General features: G+C 41.7%; 1 protein-coding gene across 11 annotated transcripts in view; it reads right to left on the reverse strand.

Moving 5' to 3' along the window:
* Positions 1–26,241, reverse strand: part of ZBTB20 (zinc finger and BTB domain containing 20) — a 626,502-nt gene that overhangs the window by 397,988 nt on the left and 202,273 nt on the right. For 8 of the 11 annotated variants that reach the window (XR_003996513.1, XR_003996514.1, XR_003996515.1 and 5 more), the window contains exon 4: positions 18,360–18,435. The gene's annotated coding sequence lies outside the window, so the exon portion shown is untranslated. Of the gene's footprint in view, positions 1–18,359; positions 18,436–26,241 lie in introns of those variants that run through there. The other 3 variants (XM_030533280.1, XM_030533289.1, XM_030533273.1) reach the window with 3 other exon arrangements.

The following is a 26,241-nucleotide window of genomic DNA, read 5'->3' on the forward strand; positions in this document are numbered from 1 at the left end:
TGCACTCCTGTGCCACCCTGTTATGTTTCATTTCACACGTATTGTCTCTGTTCCTTAGAAAAAGGAAAAATACGCATCTGATCAGCTTGCTGAAGTCATGTACACCATGTAACCTGAAACTGTTCCTTCAGTAGGCGCTGCTTGGACATCTACTTAGGTCTTCAAAATGAGCAAAAATGGAGCTTGTTCAAAAATGGTAAGCATGTTTTATGATTTTTTTTTAAAAAAACACTGTTTTATTGAAAATTTGTGAATATTTTCAAATTATTTATTAAAAAAATGAAAACTTTTGTTCAGTTTTTCCCCCTTGCTTTATCTAGTTTTTTTTCCCTCTCCTTCCCTTCCTCCCTGTCATCCCATTTTGTGACTAAAAAAAAGGAATGGTAAAAAAAAAAAACTTTAAAAAAATTGGTTATTGTCATTTTCTTTTTAAAAAATCATAAAATTTCAATACCAGGAAAATTTCTGCCAAAAATGCATCTATTTTTTAAAAAGGCCATTTTTTGACCCAAAAAAGTTTCCAATGAAATACTGTGGCGAGTTCTAATGGGAAAGGGATAGAGCATGTTAGATGCACTTCCGCATAGGTGAGGTCTGACAGTAGAAGATATTTTGCTACTGTGATCCTTATGGGTATCACTGGACTGAAGCTCTGAATAATAAACGATCAGCAGAAAGTTTGGATGTGCCCAAATCCAAATGCTGGATCTGAATTTCTTCCTTTTCCCTGGAAATACAGGGGGTCCTAATCTGGATTCAAATTGCAGCTGAAACTCATCTCTACCATCAAGTCAAGAGCACTATACTAGGGCTCAGCTTAATTCAAAGCTTCCATCATTTAAGTATTGTGAAAAGTTGGGAATTCCATCCCCAAAATGTTAACAGAATCCCAGTAAAATGTATGAAATTCTGGACACAGTAAGACAACTTTTCCAAAGAAACTAGATTAACATAATTCCATCCGGTGAGCTGACAGAAATAAAGAAACAATGTCCCATAGAACTCCTCAGACCTGGAAACAACATTATTTCCAACAAGGGATGGTGATTTAGCTCCAGGGCCAAAAAGTTGGTGCCCTTTGCTCAATTACCGAGGATCAGAAATCTATAGAATCTCTTCTTAGTTTGAGGAGCTACAGGAATGAGGCACCAACTATTAAAAGGAATGTGCATCTTTACGGTAGCAAATGTCTAACATCCAATATCTGAAGATGGCTTGGCCCAGCATAGATAGGCGCTGCCATTATAGTGTCCCTCCTTGTAGAGAAGGGACTGGCTGTAATGAAAATAAGAGGCATTCCTTACTGAAGCAGCTCAACCGGCAGACTTTGCAGTTCTCTTTATCTGTCTAAATCCTGACTTGCATTAAACAGTTAAGCAAGAGACTGCTGACTACAGTTACAAAGTTTGGATCTGCATTTTCACAAACTTTGTGTGAGAGAGGCTGAACTGAGGCAGGATCTACTGGGTGAGGGCCCACCACCGCAGTATATTGGGATCTGCCATGGACATTGGGAGCAGGAGCCAGGAACATCACAAACAAATATGACTTGTGTGGAGGGCCTTTGATAGAAGTGAATCTAGATCCCATTTTGTCTTAATCCACCTCTGCATGGGGGTACGATCCAGGTTTTGATTTTAATTCCTACTACAAAGACCTGAAGAAGAGTCTGCGTAAGCTCAAAAGCTTGTCTCTCTCATCAACAGAAGTTGGTCCAATAATAGTACCTTATCACCTTATCTCTCTAATATCCTGAGATCAACATGGCTACAACAAGCCCGCATACTATAAAGCTATTGTAAAGGTTGCTTACAAACGTGAAATCTCCTTTATCACCCAAAAATAATCCGGGATCAGGTCATCATCATGTAGGTAAAATGAGTAACAGCTGCTCCATAGATCATGCTGAGATTCCATTTGCCAAGTCAGAAAATGCTCCTACTTGCTGTGAACTGTCAGGACTTCTCCAAGATGAGTTGCTTAATGATGAGAATGACAATAAAGCAATGAAGAATTAGGGGCATGGAGCCAGTACCTTTTGTATAGTGTCTCAGATGAAAACAGAGCATGTCCAAAATAAAGACAGCTTCATCCAACTTCCCTATATTTGGGGGTGGTTTGGAATCTGAACCCAAACCAAGAACTGAATTTTACAGTTGGCTGAAAATGTCATAATTATCTTCCTGGTCTCCCCAGGAAGTGGTAGAAGCCCACTTTAACAGCTAAAATTATACTGGACTTAGCTATGAAAAGTATACTGTAGGGAACAACTATGTTGTGGTCAACAAACATGTGCACAACGGGGATCCAGTGGACACAGTGTACTTAGATTTCCAGAAAACCTTTGACAAGGTCCCTCACCAAAGGCTCTTAGGTAAATTAAGTTGTCATGGGATAAAAAGGAAGGTCCTTTCGCGGATTGAGAACTGGTTAAAACAGAGGGAACAAAGGGTAGGAATAAATGGTAAATTCTCAGAGTGGAGAGGGGTAACTAGTGGTGTTCCCCAACGGTCAGTCCTAGGACCAATCCTATTCAACTTATTCATAAATGATCTGGAGAAAGTGGTAAACAGTGAGGTGGCAAAGTTTGCAGATGATACTAAATTATTCAAGATAGTTAAGACCAAAGCAGACTGTGAAGAACTTCAAAAAGATCTGACAAAACTAAGTGATCGGGCAACAAAATGGCAAATGAAATGCAATGTGGATAAATGTAAGGTAATGCACATTGAAAAAAATAACCTCAACTATACATACAATATAATGGGGGATCATTTAGCTACAACGAATCAGGAAAAAGATCTTGGAGTCATCATGGATAGTTCTCTGAAGACATCCACACAATGTGCAGAGGCAGTCAAAAAAGCAAATAGGATGTTAGGAATCATTAAAAAGGGGATAGAGAATAAGATGGAGAATATATTATTGCCCTTACATAAATCCATGGTACGCCCACACCTTGAATGCTGCATACAGATGTGGTCTCCTCATCTCAAAAAAGATATACTGACACGAGAAAAGGTTCAGAGAAGGGCAACTAAAATGATTAGGGGTTTGGAATGGGTCCCATATGAGGAGAGATTAAAGAGGCTAGGACTTTTCAGCTTGGAAAAGAGGAGACTAAGGGGAGATATGATAGAGGTATATAAAATCATGAGTGGTGTGGAGAAAGTAGATAAGGAAAAGTTATTTACTTATTCCCATAATACATGAACTAAGAGCCACCAAACGAAATTAATGGGCAGCAGGTTTAAAACAAATAAAAGGAAGTTCTTCACACAGCATACAGTCAACTTGTGGAACTCCTCACCTGAGGAGGTTTTGAAGGCTAGGATTATAACAGCATTTAAAAGAGAACTGGATAAATTCTGGAGGTTAAGTCTATTAATGGCTATTAGCCAGGATGGATAAGGAATGGTGTCCCTAGCCTCTATTTGTTGGAGGGTGGAGATGGATGGCAGGAGACAGATCACTTGATCATTACCTGTTAGGTTCACTCCCTCTGGGGCACCTGGCATTGGCCCCTGTTGGTAGACAGGATACTGGGCTAGATGGACCTTTGGTCTGAGCCAGTACGGCCGTTCTTATGTTCTTATATTTATTTACTAGTCTCGAGAGTACCCAATGAGACAATACCTAACCGTGTTTATCGCAATGAAATACCTATGTCCAGTAATAACTGTCCACAACATAGACAGTTCTCTGCGATTTCCCTCCCCCAGCCCCAATCACTCAGAGAAAAAACTCAGTTTGCTATTGGACCATACCAGGTCGCAAAAAGCCAGGTGACCACCGAAATATTTCCACTTTAGTCCCAGAGGAAGGGTAGCGAGAATTAGATGTGACCTTTATGTATATACAAGGCACCTAGATACAAAAATGACAGATACATCAGAAATTGAAACAGAGCTGTATCTTGCATTGTTTTGTAAAGAGCATAAGATTTGGCTGTTGCAGGACCAGCAAAAGGAGCAAATTCCAAAGCTGAAGATCCTCCACCCTTTCTGTCTCCAGGAGTTTAAATCTGGGGCAACCCATCAGTCCTACTAGATGACCTAATAGGTTCCTTCTCCCTCTGTCTGCTCTGATCCACTGTGTACATAAGATTTTCCATGCACTTCTACTTACACATTTTGCTGGCTCATCACTCAAGTAGATTCTATTTTAACAGATATTTAAGATGAGCCAAACCAAAAGGTCTTTACTTATTTTTGATCCTGCAGCAAGAGGTACATTCAACAGTTACTGTGTCTATGTCTATACATATCTATTTCCCATAAATGCCTCCCCCTCCTATCTTGACAATGTCACTGGGTTTGTGGGTATGATGTATGATGCAGAAATAAAGAAAAACAATTTATTTTCCTCTGTACCAGTACAGATCTACAGTGCAGAGAGGCGCAAAATCTTGTTTGGACTGGTAAATTGAACAAACATAACACAGGAGCCACAGAGGAAGCAATTATATGCAACACCAATTCCTGTAATTTTTATTAAGTTAGGTCTGGGTTAGAATTTTTGTTTTGTTTTCTTTTTCCTGTTTCTGCCCCTTCCAGCCAATCAAAACCATATTATAATCTAGAGCTGCTAACAAAAGGTTTCTGAGAATGATTTGTGGATTAATCTTATACCTCATATTGGCAATGAATTAGAAAGAAATGTCTCAGATTTATAAGTGTGGGAAGAAATGAGGATCCAAACCTTCAAGTATACAGGCAGGTAAAATTCCCACTGTGGTTAGTGGGGGCTTTACTCAGATGTCTCCTTAACACATCTCCCATTTAGCCCACCAAATTGGTGGTAAAATTTAGCTTTTAAATACACACACCAGTTGTAAACTGAGATTTTGAATTGTGCGGACTGTGCTTTATTTCACTAAACCTAACCAAATACAGACCAAGGGCCCAATCCTCAAGCCTTCAACATCCGAAAACCTCAGTGCATGAAGAGGGCTTGCAGTAGGGTGACCAGACAGCAAATGTGAAAAATCGGGACCGGGGTGGAGGGTAATAGGAGCCTACATAAGAAAAAGACTCAAAAATCGGGACTGTCCCTATAAAATCGGGACATCCAGTCATCCTAGCTTGCAGACCTACCCTGCATGGAAGTACAGTACCAGAGCACAGCTGATCTGGGAACTGGACTGCATCAACTATAGAAAGAGAAAAGTGTGTTTAAAATGCAGATAGAATTGACTAGTGCCTCTTCAGTTCCCAAGAAGAGAGGATTGTTTTGCTGGAAAGATTAAATCAGGCAAGGGAACACAGGAGTCTTATAAAGTGGAAAGACATAGTCTTATGAACCCTAAAAAGCAAAAATTAGGTGACAGGGTCACAGAGCTTAGGCCAGGAGGGACCACTAAATCATCTAGTCTGACCTGTATATCCCAGGCCTCCGACACTACTCAGCACCTGCACGCTAAATCCAACAACCAAAATGAGACCAAAGTATTACAGCCCACAGGAGACTAGACTATTATATTTCACAGGCCACGAATAGGAGGGAGTGAGGTGAACCACTGCTTAAGACCTCTGCAATGGCAGGAAAATGATAAAGTGTGATATACCCAGATAATCCTGGCAAGGGACTTGCCCTCACATGCTGCAGAGAAAGGCAACCCCTCCATCTCAAGGTCATGGCAAGTCTGAGCCAGGGGAAAATTCCTCCTCAACCCCACATATGGTGATGTGACCAAGCAGGCCATGGGCAGTCAGGCCTAGTGACTGAAACAAGAATTAATCATATGACTTAGGGTCCACGGGGGCAGAGTTCAGGAACAAGTTCAGGGTCAGTACTGGAGGGACAGAAGCTGAATGCCAGAGGGTAACCCATAGTCATAAGCCAAAAGCGGAGCAGAGGATTGAAAGCCAGAAGTCAGAAGCCCTAGGAGAACAGGGGCTGGAGCTGGAGCAGGCAGCAAGTGGAGCAGGAGCAGGAGCAGGTTTGGAATGAAGGCCAGAGCAGGCTGGACACAGAGCAGTAGCAGGAACTGGAAGCATGTTGGATCAGGGCAGGAGCAGGAACTGGAAGCAAGAGCAGGGCAAGTGCAGCTATGTGCATGGTACGCATTGAGCAGCTGCCGATCTGCTCTTGGTGCCAGGCTTATAAGAGGGGCTACTAAACCATCAGCCAATCATGTGCTGTAACTACTCTGTCAATGTGCGTCTGGGCTCACTGGTTGCCTAGCAGTGAAGTTAGTCAGGGAGCAGCCCAGCAGCTGGTCCTAGCTGGACTGGCCCCTGACATCATTCACCTCTGTTTGAAGCTGCATGGTATAATTCCCCACTCTGAACCTTAGCATCCAAGAGATGGGGTACCAGCATGAATTCCTCTAAGCTCAATTACCAGCTTAGAACCTGTAGCGCTGCCACCAACCAGGAATTCCAGTGCCTGGTACACTCTGGTCCCCCCAAAACCTTGCCCGCGGACCCCCAAGACCCAGACCCTCTGGATCTTAACACAAGGAAAGTAAACCCTTTCCCTCACCGTTGCCTCTCCCAGGCTTCCCCTCCCTGGGTTACCCTGGAAGATCACTGTGATTCAAACTCCTTGATTCTTAAAACAGAGAGGAAAATTCACCTTTCCCCCTCCTTCTCTTTCCCTCTCCCAGACTCTCCCCGAGAGAGAAAGTAATCCTAACACAGAGAGAAATTAACCTTTCTCTCCCCCTTCCCTCCTTTCTCCCCACCAATTCCCTGGTGGATCCAGACCCAGTCCCCTGAGGTCTCACCAGAATAAAAAAATCAATCAGGTTCTTAAACAAGAAACTTTTAATTAAAGAGAAAAACAGTAAAAATTATCTTTGTGAATTTAAAGTCGAATAAGTACAGGGTCTTTCAGCTATAGACACTGGGAATACCCTCCCAGCCTAAGTATACAAGTACAAATTAAAATCCTTTCAGCCAAATACACATTTGAACTCCTTCTAGCCAAATACACATTTGAACTCCTTCCAACCAAATACACATTTGCAAATAATGAAAACAACCATAAGCCTAACTCACTTTATCTACCTAGTACTCACTATTCTGAACTTATAAGAGCCTGTATCGGAGAGATTGGAGAGAAACCTGGTTGCACGTCTGATCCTTCTGAGCCCCCAGAGGGAACAACCACCAAATTCTAACAGCACACACAAAAACTTCCCTCCCTCAAGATTTGAAAGTATCCTGTCCCCTGATTGGTCCTCTGGTCAGGTGACAGCCAGGCTCACAGATCTTGTTAACCCTTTACAGGCAAAAGAGATATGAAGTACTCCTGTTCTATTAACCCTTAACTATCTGTTTATGACAGAAGCTATCTCTGAAGAGACATTGGACCAGGCTTCTCAGGGAGGCCCAGCGGAAGGTCCGCAGGAGGTCTGGGGCATGGATGGTTCCCACGACTAGATCCTCTTGTAACTGGCATCTAGGTTCCTGATGTACTTGGTGAATGTGCATGGCAAGACACTGGTGAAAGAAAGAATGCTCGGTGCCACCCCATGCAGAGTCCCATCTTCAGCCATGGCTGTCCCTGATCCTTCAGAGGAAGGAGATAAAAACCTCCCAGAAAATGATGGGGAAAAATATCCCTGCTTGATCCCTGCCAGGAGCCAGCTGAAACCCTTAAGCATGAAATTTAGAGACATAAGACATAAACCACAAGTGAGCCCCAGCATTGTTAAAGCCTGCTCCCTACCATCACAAGCAATCCCATTATACAATCACAGTCATACATTTTTCCATCTCTCTCTTAAAACTAATTAAATTTTATGCCTCCACAACTCCTATACGGAGCCTGTTCCAGAACCACACCCCTCTGATGGTTAGAAACCTCCTTCTAATATTCAGCCTGAATTTGTTCACGGCCAGTTTATATCCATTTGTTCTTCTGCCAGCATTGTCCTTTAGCTTAAATAGCTCTTCATCCTCCCTGGTATTTACCCCCCTAATGTATTTATAGAGAGCCAGCATATCTCCTCTCAGCCTTCTTTTGGAGAGACTAAATGAGCAAAGCTCTTCCAATCTTCTCTCATAAGATAGCCTCTCCATTTCCCTGATCACCCTAAGAGCTCTTCGCTCTTCTCCTGGGCAAAAGCACACATACAGTGATCTATACATCACTGTTTTATAGTTAAAGGGCAAATGTAATTGTGCCAAAAAGTGTTTCTTTTGAAATCTATAAAAGGACATCAAATATTTATCTTCACCCTGTAGATTCCTTTCCTCTACGTCAACTCAGGAAATGCCTGCATTTCCTCCTTTACCTTGAGGTTGACAGCACAAGAGAAAGCACAGTCAGTACCCTAGATCCAGTGGCATTGGAATTGTGTTCAAGAAGTGAGAATACCATGGAGAATTTGCTCAGTTACACCAGTTGCTACAGCTGTTGTGAACTCCCTCAACACTGCTCTCATGCTGCTAGCTAGTGCATGTGGAAAGAAGTGGGGAAGGCAACAGAGTCACTGCCATATCCCAAGCCCATCCAGATATACTCCAAAAATTAAAATGTGTCTGAAATATAATTAAATATAATAATCATATAGAGAGCTGTGGCCATGAGAATCTGACAAAACAGGGCCATAAGAAATATGTCTCACCAATGGCATACTTAGGAAATCTGAGACTGCCTGAGTTGCTGAAAGATAAATTCTAGAGGGGAATTTAAAAAGTATTTTAGCTGCTGTTATATTAACAAAAAGTATAATGTACCATACAGCGTTGAAATTCTCCCAGATGCTACTGACTGCAATGGTAAGAATGTGTTTTCTCTGTCTTAATCTATTTATTAGCAAGAAACCCTGTCCAAAGAAATATCTGTAGAGCATCAGCTCCCACTGAGAGAGACCAGCATAAAATTTAATTAATGGAAATATTGAAAGAGTGATAAGTGGTTCTAAACATGACTTTGAGATGAGAGTAAGCCAAACAATACTGATCCGGATCTTGGTTTCAAACCTTCATGTTCCCCACCAATTTTCCTATTTGTAGTTTTGGTTTGGCCCATTATAGAAATAAGAGTCAATTATGAAATTTGGACCCAGGTTCAGATTCTGAAATCTCCTGAAGTTCAGGGAGTGGCTCGATGCAAGGATTTGGTTCAGGACCACTCATAACATATAGACTAGATGATCACAATGGTCTCTTCTAGCCTTTGAATCTATAAATCAACTATATTGTTGCATGTCTAAGTTAATTACAACTCAAGACTGTCAAATAGGTTCAACTGAAATATTTAATCAAAGATTATCAATCAGAAATTAGTATAGCACTATATAGAATATAGAAAGAACATTACCATCCTTTGATGTGATGATGACTGATGATGATGTCTCTCCTTCACTGTACCTGGAGGGATGCAGCAGATTCGTTCCCCAACTAAGTTCCCATACCAGGGTCATTATATAGGGTTTCCAAACAAAGAAAACCTCTTCGCAACAAGAATCATATTTTGATATAATTTCTATACATTCTGTTTATGTGATTTAACTGTGAAGGCATGATTATTTACAGCTAAAAGGACTAGCAAGATAACATATTTCAGTGGGTCTTTCTTCTCCCATAACTATTTTTCCCAATCTGCTGTGACAATTATCCCTTATTGGTTTCCCAGGTTTATATATGCTTATGTAAGCATTATATATATGAAGGGAATGGTTTCCCAGATTATCTGGAGTTCTGTGGACATAGAATGCCCAGGATTATAATATGTAGTCTAACACATAGAATTCCTGAATAGAATTAGCAGCAAAGAGTCTTGTGGCACCTTATAGACTAACAGATGTTTTGGAGCATGAGCTTTTATGGGAAAATACCCACTTCATTGGATGCATGCCACAGGACTCTCTGCTGCTTTTACAGATCCAGACTAACATGGCTACCCCTCTGATATTTGAATAGAATTACTTATCATTCAAGAACCGGTGTGCTGGGCCTTAGAATTCAACATATTCTCTGTTAATACCCTAAAGATTCTAAAGAACGGTTAATATATAAATTAATCAAATCTACAGAATGACAAGGACAAAAAGGGTTAATATTTACTACCAGATAAATACCACATTTGTTATATCTTATAGTCATACATAGTAGTCATTGTCACTTTATTGCAGAAGGAATTATTCTAAGTTCCTCCAAAGAGGTATACACTCGAGATAGGGCAGCAAAACATTCAGGTGACATGACAGGTATCTTAGGAAACTAAATATTTACTAGATATCTAAAGTATTATTAATCACTGAAGTTTTCCTTTAAAGCATTCCCAGACCTTGTGTCAGCACACACACTTGTGGGGCTCGTAACATGACAAAGACATCACTAGAGTGAAGGGGAGTTTACCACATCACTTACAAATGTCTCATGACACGATGAACGCAAGAGGTCCCAAGGCTAGATTTAACTGCACAGGATGTTTTAAAAACCATGGGAAAAACAGGCAGGAGAAACATCTAAGCTTTACACTAATTTGTGATGTCGGAAGAAAAAGTCAACAGTCCCTGGGCCTTAAAATTCCATGTGCCATGAAGAGTCTCAGGGTAAATTCTAGTAACACCAAATTCCTGTCCAACCCCCACCCCCTAAACAAAACAAAAAAACACTTCCTTCCTGCAGGACAGATCAGATGATAAGAATTTATAACTTTATATGCACGTAGCACAAGCGACAGCCATGGTGGATACATCTGAAAATAGTATAGTCTATTGGCTCCTGGATCTTCATCGCCCCTATTCAAGGCCCTGACAGTCCTCTCACTGTCTGAGTCTTCTGCTCCAGTTCCTGCCATTGCTACCAGGCTGGAAGAACAAGGAGGGAAGGACAAGGAGCATAGGGGCACAGCCTCTCTCTGGGCAGGAGGTCATGGGCTGTTCCTGCTCGCTCACCTCTCCACAGGCTGATGCACATGTACCTTGGGAGGTAGTTCCTCCCTGTCCTCACAAGCTCTGGGGCTACCTCCAGGTTAGAGGAGCTCAAGAGAAGCCTGTGAGGTCTTAAGGGCAGGGACACGAGGAGAAGAGGGAGGAGCCCAGCTGTCTGTGTTCTGCTGAGGACACTCACCTGGAGCATGTCCCTGGCAGGGGATGTTCAGGGGCTGGAGAGCAGTGGGACATATCAGCCAGGATGAGCTCCTAGATGCAAGGCAACCACTGAAATATTGTTTTTTAGAAAGATGGAGGCATGCATGGAATACAAATTTCCAAAGAGGTGCACAGCAAAGAAAGAAAGAAAGAAAGAAAGAAAGAAAGAAAGAAAGAAAGAAAGAAAGAAAGAAAGAAAGAAAGAAGTAGGAGCAGGAGTCGTTTGGGAACCTTTGCACCACTCTACTCTCTGGGCAGGATTGGTCTAATTCCAAACAGGGTCCAGATTCTCCCAGACATTGGCTCTCTGCCAAAAACACTTCAGGCTTCTTTACTCCTTTCTCCTCTAAGACAATCACTCTTCCCAGCTCATTTCCCTCCTGTAAACCTAGGTTGAACTTTTTTTCCTCCTCCCATGCACAAGTCTTTGACTCTTCCTAGAGCCCACTCCAGCAGGCAGCTGTTTGTCTTCAAACAACTGTGCCATGTACTGCCCCCTGATATTCTATATCATTTTTCACTTAGATCCTCCGAGAAGTTGGGTCCTAGAACCCAAGGATCCAAGGCTCACTTCCTAATCTGCCCCTGGCAGGGGTTCGGGGATGACACAACCTGAGCAGTGACAATTCAAATGAAAACAAGCCCATTCCACAGACATCCTCCACAGCCTCAACTCCCACATGGAAGTAGCAGGAGGAGAAATTTCTCAATGGGGGTGACTACTAGCATTTTTTAGAGAAAGAATGTGAGCAAAAACAAAAGATTGTATTCTTGGTAAACAAGATTTCCCCTCCTCCCTAGCCACCAGAAGCTCTACTAAGCAGATAACGGAACAGGGAGTGCACGCTGGAGCTACTAGGAAAATGGATCAAATGGGAAACTGATCTTCTTCCATTTCTATCTTTCCCAAGGCCACATGGAAGCTGCATGCCACAGGCGAATGTTATGAAAATGATACTGGAAATTCTTCCATTCGGGGCTTGCTCCTGCAGCCTTTATTCTCATTAATGATTCCAATGAAGCCTACGCAAATGAGCCAGGATCATGACCTAAAAGGGCTCATTTTCAGCAAGGGTCTGCAGTAATTTGGCACACAATTCCCATCATTGCTGCTGGGAAATGTATGCCTAATTCCCTGAAAATGCGCTGCTGCTAGGTCACAGGACTCCTGATTACTTCTTACCAGTCTTAAAGAGATTAGATAAGCTACTTCCATCTTATAAAAGGCTTTCATTATCCAAAATTTCCATGAGAACAGTATGTGAAACTGGAATGAAATGCTTAACAATACGTTATAGGCCTCTTTAAAAAAAAAAATAAGGCTACCACGGATACCAATTGGTTCAAAAGATTTGTTAATGCAGTTTCTGATTCAGGGATGCCATCAATATTACTGACATTGAAAACATCTTGTAAAGCCAGACCCTGTTCCAAAGGCCTTTAACAGCACAGAGCATCTGCCAAGTGTTTTCCATTTCCATTTGTGCTTCCCCGCTGCCACCTCCAGCAGGCTCAGTGACAGGCAGAACTGCAGAAGCAACAGGTTGGGAGGAAGAAGTTGCTCCATTTAAACGGAGGATATGGGGAGCTCTGGGATGAGCACAACGTATTCTGGAAGCAGACTTCTTCTGTCATTAGAAAATATAGCACTTCTTAAAGATGTGTTCAATGAGAACATTTCCTGTCAGACCTCACAAGACTAGGCAGAGTTTGTGTTAGCACCAGAACTGCTAATATGTCCACAGTTGAACTCCTCAGAGTAGTTTTAGGAAAAGGGAGAGGGCAACATTCTAATCCTCACTGCACCAATGCAAATTACTGAGATTGATGGATTGACACTGGTGTAACTGAGATAAAAATCTGTCCCAGAGGTGATATCATCTAAAGATGGGTGGTGGTGATGGAAGATATACAGACACAGACAGGGCGACCAGATGTCCTGATTTTACAGGGACAGTCCTGATTTTTGGGTCTTTTTCTTATATAGGCTCCTATTACCCCCCCCCCCCCTTGTCCCAATTATTGACACTTGCTGTCTGGTCACCCTAGACACTGAGGACCAGATCATGTACTGGGGTGAGTCAGACCTACATTAGTGGAGGATCCTGCCTAGAAGGTTCATGTATCTCATATATCTGAGGCTTTGACATTTCCAGGGATGTATTTAACTATCTCCAGCCTATTCTGACAAATGCTGGCAACAATGTAAATCCAGAATAACCATACTGCTTCCAGTGGTTTCACTCCTGATTTACACTAGTCTAGCAGCAGAATTTGGCTTTGTGTGTTGAGGAGAAGAAATACATTTATAGCAAGGGCTGGCAAAAGCCAGCATATTTGTGTCAACTCTTTTTATAACTTCTTATCTAATGACATCTCTGGCTATAGATTAACTTTCCTTGCTCAATATTCTTTAGTCTTTCATCTCCCTTCAAGTGAGACCAGCAAATGCTTTGATAAGTGGAGTGAAAGATTGTCTCGTTTCACTGTAGCCTCTTTAAGTGTTGAAATGCTACAGTATTTTATAACTTATTAAAGCAATACTGCTCAGGGAATCAACAGTGAAATCCCTGCACCTTCTAAAATGAATGACTCACGACCAATATCCCTACGCCTAATAGACCAACTGTACACTAGAGAGCTATTTTCCTCTCTCTACCTAATGTAGCAAACACACCACTAAAACAAAAGCTGTATGGTACAATATACTTTCTACACCATGAGTGCTTCAGCCTGCACTTAAAGTACAACCTTAGAAAGGAACACCAGATATCTAAAACAAAAAATGCACAATGGACATAAATAACATTCAGTCCTAACTGCTATCAGCTGACTTGCAGATGGTCTGATTAAAGCCAACCTAAGAGCAAACAAAAATATCTACTCGGTTATCAGCGTTCCAAGACTATTGTACCCAAAATGGTCTCACTATTGTTCTTTTGAGGATGTTTAGTTGCAGATTCAAAGACAACAAAGAGTCAATCGTGAAGTTGCATGATCTCCTGAGAAATTTGCTTTTTGCAGAAAAGGATTACCATAAACCCCACTGCATATTTATTCTTTTGATCATCCGCTGTATTTGCACCTTTAAAGTGTGACCATGTCCCATGTCAAAAGACCTAAAATAAGGTGAACTTTTAAGGAACAAACAAGTACTTTGGATTTTCTCATTTCATCTGATGTTTAAGGACCAGATATTCCAGTGGCATAAATCAGTGTTACTCCATTTACTTCAGTGAAATTGTGAAGATTATCATCATTTACAAATCTGGACCCAAATGTCTATATTAACACCCTCCCCATCTTTGTCTCAAAAACAGGGTTAAGAAGTTGTCAGCAGCCCACAGAGTACCGACTCGTTACCTTCAAGGGGCCTTGCTGACAATATAACCAAGGATAAAATTTTCAAAAGTGCGTAAGTGAGTAAGCCTGAGTCCCATTTTCCAAAGAGACATATACATAGGAGCCTAAATTGAAATTCAATGGCACTTGGACTCTTAAGTCACTTACACACTTTTGAAACTTGTACCCCAAGTCAGATGATGCAGCGAAACGGACTTCTGCCTTCTCAGCCAATCCAATGCTCGAGGCAAATTCTGCCTTGACTTACATCTGTACCACCGCATTAACTTTGATGGGGTTGCATGAGTAAAAATCAGGGTAGAATTTATCCCCAGGAGTTTCTGGATTGATGCCTCATTGTAGGAGAAAGAGAAGGCAAAATTCATTCCTTCTGTTAGTGCTAATACAATTCTTCGCTGACAGCCCCAAGACATTGAGTTCTATTTAGGGCAGGCAGAATCCCAAACAATTTTTTTTATACAAATGTCTTCTCCAGCAGACCTCTTTCTACCACAATATTTTTTGGCAAAAAGAGCTTAGCTTGCCATCGTCCTGTGAGCAGTGTTGGAGCTGATAGGAGGAATAGGAGTTAGAGAACTGCTGGGGAAAACAAAACATGTCTCAGGCATGCAACTCTGGTTAAAACAGTAAGTTGAAATATTGGTGAGCAGATGCCCATGTCCCCCAAGCACTACGATGTTCAACACACTGTAAAGGAGAACCTAAAGGATATGATTGTTGCTTCAAAATATTTCCTTCTTTTAAAAGCACTCCTCTGATGGAAGAGGCCTTTCTTAGCCCTGACATCCTGACGCTACGCATGCCGCATGCACTCCGGGATGCCTGCATTCCATGTCACATTGGCTTGGGTTCTGCCAGTTCGTTTCCTTATGCCTGCAAGCTCAATTGAACTTATGAAAATTCAAACTGTCTTCTGTCTGTTTCATATATCATCAGCAAACATAATTAGTAGACAAAATGAATTTGTTCTTTGTAATTTGGAGGCTATGCAAATATCTCTGCTGTACAGTCCAGAGGAGGGTATAAAGTTTGGTAAGCAAGGTTAATTCAGCATGGAGGAAAGTATGGAGACAGACAAACAAAGAAAGAACGTTTGCAATAAATATACTCAACAGTGAGGAGAGTGATATATATGGGAAGTATTTTTGTAAGTTACAATTGGCCTTGATACCTTTGAGTGATGGAACAAAACAAAGGCACAAGTGAGTTGTGAAAGATCATCCCAGTGAGTGACTATATCTCCATCCCAGATGTTTTGTGCACACAAGGTGTTTGTTTATAATAACAATGCTTAGCACTTTCAAGAGCTTCACAAACACTAAGTAAATAATGTTCACATAGGTATGTCAGTATTATCCATACTTTAAAATAGATATGAATGGTGAGGTCCAGAGAGGTTAAGTGACTTGATCAATGCCATGCATGTCTGAATCAGGATAAGAATCAGGATCTCTTGGCTATTAATCCTGTACTCAGACCACTAGGCCACATATGAGCTGAAATTTTTCAAGGCAGCATATACATTAAAAATTTATTTACTATATGCAATTCTTATAAATCTTAGATAAGGGAAACATGGTTAAATCCCTAGACACTGCTCTGAAAATTTATCCCACATCCATATATGTTTTGGACAATTTTAGCTTATATGTACAGTATCTTTCCTTTGTGCAGATATCTGACTCCCATTATTGTTCATGCTAAAGGAAAACAAATATTCACCTGGAGCAGAGATTACTCCTCATAAAGGGCTTGATCCTGCTAGGTGCTAGCCCTGATACACTAAAGCAGTTAAACACATGCTTAAAATTAAGTATGTGAGTAATCCCTCAGACTTCAGTGAATAAATGTACAACGGTAAGTATACATTTAGATACAGTGCTTGATTGGACCCAGAGTGCTCAGCACATTACAGGTTCAATCACACAGTCATTTCCTCTGAATATTATGTCGCACTATCTTTAGAAAAAACCTTTTTTCAGGTGACTGTCAGGTAGATCCTCAGCAGCATAAACGGGCATAAACTGCATGGAAGTCAACAGCGTATATGATTTGCACCTGCTGAACAATCAGATGATGTAGGGACATCACAGCCTGGGAATGATCTCTTCAGACTCCAAATTTTTTTTTTTTTAAAATAGGTAGTTCTCTATGTACAGGAAAGCCATATACTGGGATTAATCTCATCCCAGATCTCAGAAATTAGCAGCCACTGTTCACAGTGAACCTCAGTAAGAAACAACACAAAACTTCAAAGCATCTTTTCTTCTATGCCTAATCACCATGCATTATAATTATTACAATCATCAGGGCCATACACTGCTACACAGGACTTTACCTCACTACTCCATCAAGGACCCAGTGACCATCTGTATCCCAAAGATCCAAAGAACCAGCCTTAATTCACTCCTAGATCTATTAAATTTTGGTAAGAAAATGTCTAATGCATTCCAAGCAAAATTCTCCTGATTATTATTTTATAATATACAGGGAATTACAAAAGGGCTTTTAGATTCAGTGGTCATACATTTCAAAATCTTTCCCCCCAACCCATCCTCTCTGCCCCCTCCCACCCCCCAAATGTTATGTCATTGGTACCACTAAATCTACTAGTACCTTTAACCTAGGTCATAGGCTCAGAGTTACAGTGATGACCATGGTGGCGAAGGATACTGCTTGTGGTAGGAAGTTAAGAACTATGAGCAGAACATTTTAAACCCAATTCACTGGCCACAGTCTGTAGTTAATGCATAGTATTTAACAACACAATGGCATGCCCCTGCCAGTAATGTAAAAACGCAATGGATTGGTGCCAGAATGGCACAATCTGCCTCACTGACTCATGCCTGGCATTCCATTCCTGGAAGGGGTATTATGTACCAGCAGTATGCTGTACCCTTCAGCTAGTCTCCAAAATAAATTCATTAGAGTTGAAAGGGGGTGAAAACCCCTTTATGTAACAGTTAAAACAGTGAAACACTTTGTGCTATAAAACAAAGATATCACTTAGGAAGAATTCATAAGCTTCTGGATTTCATTACCAAACTTACATTTTCATCTTAAATGAGAAAACAGATTGACTTTGCTTTGTAGTATTTCACAACCTTTTATTGCCCAACTGAAATCCCTTTCCTTCTATCACGTTTAAGATTTTGTTTTGTTTCTTTTTTCTTTTTAAACTCGGGGCATCTGAATATTTTACACTGTCTGGTCATTCACTTGCCTGTTATTCATGCATTGAAATCCCAAGTATTAATTGTTCTCTTGAGTACATTGCCAAACCGGTTTTAAATAAGGATAGACCAGACTTATGTAGACTCTGACATGCATTTATGGACTAATGGGGTTCTTAGAGACAGCCTCATCTCTCGTTCAGAAACATAAGATATGCTATTTTGACTGTTTCCTGGCACAATAGGGAACACATATACACACATGCACAGAAGAATTATCCATTTCTGATCCCATCCAATGTCCTCAGGCAGATGACTTCTGTTGTGATGTCACCAGAAACTTTCTTTTTCTTTAGATTTTTCTTATAACAAAGAACAAAAATGTCCTATGACATCACAAAGGAGAATGAATTCTATTTCTGATGCCATCAATAATCTCTATTTTCCAATATCCCTGTATTAAAGTGCAGGAATCCTTGATGACAGGATGACAGGAAATGTATGTCAATTGGGACAAAGCTACACACCATTCCTAATAAAATTCAAAACAGCTAGCAGAAAGAATTAGCAATTTGGGGTCTGACATAAAACCTGGTAAAGATCTAGCACAACTTCCTTTAAAAAAATTAATGAATGTCAGTTAAACTTGTAAATCCCATTCAAGGGCACTCTGACCTTTATCCAGGTCCAGTTACTGTGCTAACACTTTTATTGTGTGCACTGTATTCAGAGAAATACTGACAAAAGGTACCGGAAAAGCTTTTACTTACAGAAATGCAGTGCAGCTTAATCTTTTTGTTTCTAAGGTGCAGTGATTTCAGCATCTAAAATTTAACTTCAGGCAGTCTGAAAAGAAACAGGTTAAAATCTCTTTCAGTTATAATTGGTATTTCAGATTTAATTAAAAATTAAACTTTCATAATGTTTCACCATCCAAAGCAATGCATTATCAGTCAAGCGTGGCTTTTTTTTTTTTTTTTTTTTTTTTGGTTAAAAAAAGCTCTTCCCAGAGTAGTCTGTAATGAAGAAAGAGGGGAAAAAAAGCAATTCACAAAAGCAAAATCTGCCTCTACATTAAAGGATCTCAGATTAACATGGAAAGAAACCTCCTGCCCCTTAATTTCAACAATCTACCTTCTAAAAGAAAAATCAGGCATAACAATTAAAAATGACAGAAAGACAACATCACATACCGATGAGTGCGGGAAAAAATGTTAATTTCAGCCAAATAAGGAAACTGTTAGGATCAGAATGTACAAACTGAAAGAGAAAATATGATTTTAAATAATGCTAGCCAAAAATATTTTTAAAATCCGTTCTACAACACAAAGTACTTTTACACAATTGCACAGAGGGGAAAAGAAAGACAGGCAAATTTAGAAAGAGGAAATGTGTTGTGCAAGGTGTGAAAAGTACAGGGCCTATATATCCTTTTGCTAAAGGATACAAAATAGCTGATCTGGTTGTTAAGCTTTTATCTTGCAAAATCAACGCCCTTTTACTTTGCAAAACAGTAGATTACGAAGTGATAGCTATAGACATTCATATCACTTGAACAGATGCAAAATGAAAAACAATTTTTATTTTTCAAATACTAGTTGGAATGGCATTAAAAACTCCAAGGGTTACACCATAAGTTTGAGTATAAATGTTATAGCAGCATTTAAAATCAATGGTTTTAATTCTATCCAAATGTAAAATCTCTGAAAACAGGAAAAAAAGGGAAAACCCAGAAGTCCAAATGAGAAAAATTATTAATACATTACAACAATTTGACATTAAGTTGCCAGGGTTTTGGACTCATGGTAACAAAACTCATATTTTTATATATGTAATGATTTAGTAAGAGGAAATAAAAACAAACAAGTACATATCTTGGTTAAAATATTTTATTTTGAAAATATGGCAGTGAAACTTTTAGACTGTACAAATTCACAGTCAAAACTGTCCCCTTCATTAGCAGAATACAAAGAAAGACCCAAGCTACACACTTTGGATCTGAATCCAGATTCATATTTTAAACACCCCCAGAGTTTTGGGGTTATTCAAATTTGGAGTTTTAGTTCAGGCCTATCTTTAATAGAAAGTATGGATTTCTAGACACCATTAAAAACTGCTTTTTAGAGCAGCTAGTCCTGGCACCCACAAGGGGAGAGGCAATACTTGATTTAATCCTAAGTGGAGCCCAGGATCTGGTCCAAGAGGGGAATATAGCTGAATGGCTAAGTAATAGCAACCATAATGTAATTTAATTTAATATCCTTGTGGGGCGGGGGGAGATAGATACCTTCAACTACACAGAAGACGGGACGCTAGTTAAATGGAAATAAAAGGGAACAGTCACAAGAGTGAAATACTGCAAGGTGTGTGGAAACCATTTAGAAACACCATAGTAGAGGCTCAAGCTAAATGTATATACCAAATTTTAAAAAAACAGTCAGAAGACCAAAAAAATGCCACCATGGATAAACAACAAAGTAAAAGAGGCAGATAGAAGCAAAAAGACATCATTTGAAAATTGGAAGTCAAATCCTACTAATGAAAACAGAAAGGAGCACAAACTCTGAAAAGTCACGTATAATTAGGGAGGCCACAAAAGAATTTGAAAAGCAAGTAGCAAAGGACTCAAAAAATAACAGCAAAATTGTTTTAAGTACATCAGAAGCAGGAACCTGCCAAACAGTCAACGGTGCACTGGCCAATCAAGGTGCTAAAGGGTGCACTCAAGGAAGACAAGGCTATTGCGAAAAAACTAAATGAATTCTTTGCACCAGTCTTTACTGCAGAGGATGTGAGGGAGAATATTGTTAGGTGGCAATAAGAAGTCACCAGGACCAGACGGTATTCACCCAAGAGTTCTGAAGGAACTCAAATATGAAATAGCAGAAATACTAATTGTGGTATGTAACCTATCGCTTAAATCAGCCTCTGTGAAGCATAACTAATGTAATGGCAAAGTTTCCAGAACTTCTGGAAAAGAGATGACTAAGGGGGGTGTGACAGACCCAGACCAGTGGGGTACAGGAGTCTGGTAGAGGGCAAATATACTAGTCACTGGATGAGTAGTTTTCTGTTCCCTGAGTGACCAGAGCAGAGGCTGCACTGGAGTAATCAGGAACCTGCTAGAACCAATTAAGGATTATACTATAGTCATGAATGGGGTAGAGAAAGGGAAAAGGGAAGTGTTATTTATCCCTTCACATAACACAAGAGCCAGGGGTCACCCAATGAAATTAATAGGCAACAGGTTTAAAACAAACATTAGGAAGTACTTCTTTACCTAACGTACAGTCAACCTGTGGAACTCATTGCCAGATGATGTTGTGAAGGCCAGAAGTAAAACTGAGTTTATGTGCTCTATGCACTAGCCAGGTTTCTGTTAGGCTGTGTATGGTTTGGTTTTGTTACTTGCTGTTTCTTTACTTTAGGGGTGTTATTGATCCCCATCTCCTTTTCCTTGCAGGAGTTGGTGGGGTTCTCCACGTCAGAGGGTTTTAGCAATTTAATCCACAAGCATGGGATTCAGTGTATACCTCCTGTCTCCTACACTGTGCAGGATGTGTTGCTGAGTGTAGATAAGATTACTGCCTGTGCTAATACAAAATCTGCCTCTCGAATGAGCAAATTTATAGTGATTTTCCTCATGCAAGAGTAGTTTGTGAATCGTTTGGTACAGGAGAGACTCTGGGTCAAGGAGGCTTTTGTTCAAGTTTTCCCCTTGTTTTCTCCTGCTACTAAAGTACCAGTGTCCCCCCTTCCTTCACAATGAGACACCAGGGTCTGGTCTCTCTCGATGGGAAGGTATTTCCTGCTCTTAGGATGATTCCATTAATCTGCAAGAACCCAAATGTAGGGCATGTTATGTCATTCCCAAGCATTAGACTGGCACCAGAGCTGGGCCAGCCCCATGAGCGCCGGAACCCCTGGCCGAGCTGCCGGCCCAGTGCCCAGCTGAGCCTCCTCCCTCCCCCGCCTGTCACTGACTCTCTGCGTCACTCCTCACTTCCCCATCACTGAGGAAGAGGGATGCTGTGAGCAGTGGGGACCTCTGGAGGGGAGGTGGAGTGGAGGAGACATGGCCAGCAGGCAGCAGCAGCAGGCAGTGGGGGCCTTGGAGAATAGGCAGGGCCACCGCAGCCCAGTGTCCAGTGGTGGGTGGGCGGCAGCGCCAGGGAAGACTAAACCTTCCTTGACCTATTATACCCACCACCCATGGCGCTTTAATTTGGAGCAGTTTCTGCACCTCCCCACAAGCCGTCTGACTGGCTTTTCTGTGCCAGCAGTGCAGGATCCTTTCCCCATTTGTCTGTCGGCCTGGTGATATCTCAGTTTTTATCATATCTCACAGTGACATGCAGGCACTTTGCGCTTGTTTACAAGTGCATGATGTGGCAAATGGCCAATGTTATTTTGGGGGGTCCCATGCTTTTCCTTGGTGCGGTGGGTCAGGGTGCTCTCCCTGCCCATATTCTTGGGCTTCGCAAGTGACCTGGAGGGGGAGAGAAAGGGAGGAGGGAAGGGACCCAGGTTCGCCCTCTACTCCGGTCCCAGCTCTTTCAGCTTCACAGGCATCTTACCCTCTTTCCCCCTCAGCAGGGTTTTTCTCGGTCCTCTGTGCTGGGGGAGTCCCTCTGCCCTGCTTGGGCAGGGTCTCCCTTCCCTTGATACTCCAATCCTCTGGTCAACACCAGCAGACCTCCAAACTACAGTTAGCTCTCCTTCCCTCTCCCCATCTGACTGAAGCAGGGGTTTTTATTAAGTCTCAGGTGGGGCATTAATTGGCTTTAGTTGCTCTAATTAACCTTTAGTAACCTCTCCTTAGTCTACAGGGAATAAGTCTCTGACCATCCTGGGACTTATATCATAGGTGCCGACTGCGTGGGTGTTCCTGGGCTGGAGCACCCATGGGGAAAAATTAGCAAGTGTTCCTCACCTACTGGCAACCAAGCTCCCCTCGCCTCTTCCCCACCTCCTCCCTTGAGCGTGCCGCATTCCTGCTCCTCTTCCTCCCTCCCAGAAATTCTGCCTGCTGCCAAACAGCTGTTTGGTGGTGCTCCAGGAGAGAGAGGGAAGAGCGGGGACCCAGAGCGCTCAAGGGAGGAGGCAGGGAAGAGGCGGGATGGGGACCTGGGGAAGGGGGTGGAATGGTGGGTGGGGTGAAGGTGGAGCAGGGGCAGGAAGAGGCAGGGCAGAGGTGGAGACTTGGGGGAAGGGGTGGAGTGGGGGCGGGGCCGGGCGCAAAGGAGGATCGAGCACACACCAGCGGGAACAGAAGTCGGTGCCTATGGCTTATATACCTCACATCGATCACTCTCTTGCTGCCTTCTAGCCCTGCTGTATCACAATGAATAGGCATCTGCTTGCATGAACTGGGCTAAAAGCAATTCAATCTTACTGGGCTCTTGGCAGTGCAACAGTCCCCCTTTGTTGCCCTAACAATTGCATATGGGCAGCTCTGGGATTTAGGTGTTGGTGGACCTTTTTGCATCTGAACAATATACATTAAGCAACCAGGAGGGGGCTGAAAAGATGGTGCAAGGGCACCTGAGAAAGGGCACTGGCTTCTTCCTAGGCTCTCTATTTGGGGACAGGTTTTGATTGCCAATAACCATGTGTCCTCAATGATGTGGCACCAGCTAGTATGTCTGGACTCTCCTCCTGGACCAAATTCAGAGGCATATTATATTTTGGGGGAATACGTACCCCCAAATTAGATTAATGGGGTCAGGACTCACTGATTTAGTCAGCAGGGTTGTAGCCTTTCACCTCTGGTCCGTTTAGCTTAGTGGTTGCTGTACTCTGACTCCTCCTGTCATAACTTTCCTACTCAGATCTGAACCTTAGAGTTCAGAACATGAGAAGCTAGCATGAAACCTCCAAACTTAATTACCAGCTTGGATCTGATATCGCTGCCACCAGCCAGAAAATTCCAGTGTCTGGCTCACTCTGGTCTCCCCAAAACCTTCCCTGGGGGACCCCCAGACTCAGATGCCCTGAGTCTCACTACCAAGGGAAATAACCCACTTCCCTTCCCCCTCTTTACCTCCTCCCAGATTTCCCCGCCCTGGGTACTCTAGGATATTCCCTGCTTCAAGTCCTTGAAACATAAGTACCGAGAGATCAAATCTCTCCTTCCCCTCATCCAGAGAGTATGCAAAGTCAGGCTTAGTAAATCTAACACAAAGAGATTTTCCCCCTCCCTTCGTTTCTTAGCCTTAACCAATGAAAAAACTCAAACAGGTCTTAAAAAGAAAGCTTTATATAAAAAGAAAGAAAAAGACATAAAAATGGTCTCTGTATCAAGGTGACAATATACAGGGTCAATTGCTTAAAAGAAAAAATGAATGAACAACCTTATCCAAAAATAATACAATTTAAAACATTCCAGCAACTACACACATGTAAATACAAAAAACCAATATAAACCTATTGTCTTACTATCCTTGTACTTACGACTTGGAAACAGAAGATTAGAAAACTTGGAGATAGAGAGATCACTCTCAGAGCTGAGAGGGCCACCGAACCAAGACGAAGAACTCAAACCCAAACTTCCCTCCACCCAGTTTTGAAAGTATTTTGTCTCCTGATTGGTCCTCTGGTCAGGTGTTTCAAGTCACTGTTTGTTAACCCTTTTATAGGTGAAAGAGACATTAATCCTTAGCTATCTGTTTATGACACCCCCCTAGCCTGGAAATCCATTGCCTTCTCTCTTCTCCATCATGCTGGTTGGATGTGCTTTAATTCTCACCTATTTTTGTTGGCAACTGATCAATTACAGAATCCAGATTTATTTCTATTCTATAATGATCTTTTTAATGCCTGGCAACTGTGGTGAAATCTGTGTTTTTCAGATTACGGCTCTTGGAAGAGCCACTGTTTTTTAGCCCATTTTTTTCCACTGAAGCTCTCTCCTCCAGGAGCCAGTTTTCTGCCTTTATTCAGGCTGGGTTGACCAAGCTGTCCCACTGGTTTGTTCCCAGTTGGTCAAGCTAGAAGTTGGCAATAGCATTTGCTGTTCAGAGCAAAATCTTGCCTGTGCATTTTTTGGATAAGATCCTCTCTGAATTCCAGGTGGAACTCCCTCAGAGGGCTGCTCAGTATTTGCAGAATGTTTTTTCAGAGATGGTTCTTCCAGGGGGGAATCCCGTGTTCCTCTCATTAGCTGTCTGCCATTCTGTGGATGAGATCCTTGTGCAGCCAGGCAGACTGTTGTCCTGCAAGGGTTTGGTGAATGTTCCTTTTGCAAACATGACCAACAAGCAGGTCTGTGGTATGTGTGTCAAAGTGTGAGGTCGTGCTACCACCCTCTCTGATCTCCCTGATACAGTCTTGGAGGATGCCTCTGTCCCTGGATGACTCTGGGTCTTTGGCTTGGAGGATGTTGTACAAACCTCTTCCTACGTGTCCTGGTGACTTGCAGCGGAGGGTCCCGTGTAGGACTGTAGCAACTAATCGTTTGGTGCACCATATTGCCTCTGAGATGCCTGCACAGTGCCCCTTCTGTTTGGTGTCAGACATGATGTTTCATTTTTTCCTATCTTGTCTCTGTTTAATTCCTCTTTTTGGTTTTTTTGCAGCAACTTTTCAGTGGTTTGGGACTGGTTTTCTCCAAGCCCTTGTTTGTTTTCAGAGCAAGATACAATGCTTGCATTAGGCCATTTTCCTGCCTGCCTAAGTTTTTGCTGTGTCAGGCAAAACTAGCCATTTTGAAATCTCACCAGAACAAAGAGAAGGGGTGAAGTGGTGTGATGCGGTAGGGCTGTTCTGCACACTGCCAGACTGAAGACTGATTATACCTTTGATAAATGGACTTGTAATCTGGACACTTTCCAGTTGACTTGGTGTGTAAACAATATTTTGAGTTAACTTGATGATGATGCTACTTTAGTGAGTCATGTTTATTGTTCATTTAAGATGTGTTTTGCTATATTTTATTCATATCTTTTTGTGTATATATTGTAATTTTATAACATTTTAAAGTAGTTTTAATGTCATTTTATGTGAATAAAGGTGTTTTCCATGTCAAGTCTCTTTACCTACCTACCTATCTACGATTCTGTTGAGGCACCTATCAGTGTGCTAATATTACACAAGAAGACATTTGTGTATTCTTTTGTATCCATCGTATCCATATACTTTACAAACTCATCCCACCACATGCTCCTGCATGCACATATACAAAGTGCACGTGTGAATGGGATCAGCAATTTATTCTAAGGAGTTAAAGTATTATTTCAACTCAGTAAACAACAGATCAGTTGACAGAAGACCAAAAATTATGATGTATTAGGCAGAAACAATTAAATGAAAGGAAAAGGAATCCACTTATTCGTGTACTATGTCATAAGATAAACTTACTAAAGTAACCCAGGATCAGACACAGTTGCCAACTTTCATGCAGTAAATAAGCACCTCGACTTTCCCAATACGTAAAAAATCAAGCTAATCCCATTTCAAAACAGGCCAAAACAAGCCAATCTCTAAGAACCCCAACACTCTGTAACTAGATCCCTCTGTCGTGCAGTCTGGGACTGACTGGGCCCGCTGTGCACCCCTGACTCCCTCCCTTGCCTCTGCTTGCCAGGAGAGAATTAAAAAGAAAAAAAAAAAGGAACAACAAGCCAAAAAGTAGCCAACAAGCAACTCACAAGC

This window comes from Gopherus evgoodei, chromosome 1, assembly GCF_007399415.2.
Source record: "Gopherus evgoodei ecotype Sinaloan lineage chromosome 1, rGopEvg1_v1.p, whole genome shotgun sequence".
In the NCBI taxonomy this organism is placed as follows: domain Eukaryota; kingdom Metazoa; phylum Chordata; order Testudines; family Testudinidae; genus Gopherus; species Gopherus evgoodei.